The following is a 2,053-nucleotide window of genomic DNA, read 5'->3' as shown; positions in this document are numbered from 1 at the left end:
AAAGGCTCCAGGGACACGGCAAAACCCTGAGCACGGTGGGGGAAGGTGACAAGGCACCCCACATCCTGAAATACGTTATGCTTTATGGCCCTGCTGCTTTCCTGAGAAATGTGGAAACTCCATCTACAGCGGCAGACAAGGTGCTCACCCAGTCCCTGCAAAGTAATCTCATCATCTGCCCGATTGAGAAAATTCTATTGGCATCTTACCTGGGATACAGCAAAGCTAGTGGGGAAAAAAAAAAAACCACAAACAAGAAAGTTCCGTCTTCAATACAGTCAGGGATTCCAGGAAAATGCGCCATGCCTGGAAGAGAGAAAACCATACCCTTAAACTATCTCACCGCCCCCTAAGACTCATTACCACGCGACTCACCTCAAAAACCACAAGGAAGAGAACCGGCACATGAGGCCGCTCTCTACTATACACGCTGCCAAACCTCACCTGGTCCTGAAGGTCTTGCCACCTCCAGCTTCTTACCTGCTATTCTCTAAATGGGATAACATCTCCACCCAAGGAGCTGAGCCGCCTCCAAAGCTGCAATCGACTGAAGGACAGGCAGAGCTCTGACCCTGGAGAAGCCCAGCAGCAGAATGAGCTGCCCCAGCAGAGGCTGTGGGTTATATACCCCGGGCCCCGCCCACCCCCGTTCCCACCAGCACCTGGGAAAGGGCCTGGCTGACCTCCACATAGAGCCTGCCAGAGGAAAAGCTGCTCCTTTCCTCACAGGCCTGAGAAGTACAGCATGCAAAACACCAAAACGGAGAAAGCGACCCTTAGAGGAACGGACAATATGTGCTCTTTTATTACAACTACATCAACTGTGTCAGCAACAGGGCCCGGTAGGTAAGTAAACTTAATTAAACTTCTGCAGGGCGTAGACATAAAGAGAAAGACATCATCCTAACCTAAATAGGCCAGAAGATCATGAAGCACAGTAACAATATTTTTATCAAGACTCAATGTGCTTTAGTTTCCTTGTAAAAGAAACCCCACAACGAGTCATACAGCATTTCTAGCAAGACGACGCATATTATCCGACTTCTGCCAGAACTGTGTTCTGGATCGGACCGACAGACAGAGTGCAAGCAGAGGCTTGTGCGCCGCCCGTAATGCAGTGGCTGAGAAAGAACCAAGGCTTGGGGCCGCCGCTCTCCTCGGCCGAGTCTGCTCCGGTGCCCTGTCTGTCATCATTGCTGTTGTGCCTTAGGCCATGCAGTAAAACAAGAGACACGTGCTCCCTTTTAACTTCTCTCCTGAGGCAGAAAAGAACAAGAGAGAGAGACTTAGGGACTGAAAGATAAACTGAACTGTAATGAAATCTTAACAGCAAAATAATACTGAGAAAAGACAACAGTAACAAGAAAACAATTAAATATATACAGGACATACACAACCCGATACAGAGCTCCCAGGATGACCGCTGCTTCACTGGCAAAGTCCGGAACCAGACTCCGTGACAGACCGGAACCAGACTCCGTGACAGACTGGAACCAGACTCCGGACCTGGTTGCATAAATGCACGGATCGAGGTCAAAGGACAATGAACAGACAGAGGAGTCTTCAGAGGCCAGACAACAGGTACCGACCCCTTTGATCCCTCCGCTTTTATACTGAGCGTGATGAGGATGGGATGGAATACCCTATCAGTCAGATTCGGGTCACCGGTCCCGTCTACTCTTCACTATGGGTGCAACCCCTCTACGCTTTTCTGCTTCCAACCCTCCAACAGGGCAGATATATAAAAGTTAGCTGGGCTGTGCTGTTGTAGGAATAAGTATAAGCAAGAGCCTCTCTGCACGGCATCCCTTCGCATTAAGTGTAAATATAAGTTCTTGGTGCTCTGAAGGCAGATACTACCTGAAAAATACGTCATTATTTTCAGAGAGTTCACTTCATTGGAAGAGACTTACCTGAAAAGTAAAGTGACTGCAAACAACACCAGTTCTGTTGTACCTCAGACCAGCACTTCCACACATGGCTACGTAACCTCACATTCACATGAAAAAAAGAAGAAGTGGCCAAATGTATTCATGGAGCCGCCGGTCACATC

The sequence above is a fragment of the Chroicocephalus ridibundus genome, unplaced genomic scaffold (genome assembly GCF_963924245.1).
Source record: "Chroicocephalus ridibundus unplaced genomic scaffold, bChrRid1.1 SCAFFOLD_61, whole genome shotgun sequence".
Taxonomy (NCBI): Eukaryota; Metazoa; Chordata; class Aves; order Charadriiformes; family Laridae; genus Chroicocephalus; species Chroicocephalus ridibundus.
This window is presented reverse-complemented; position numbering follows the sequence as displayed.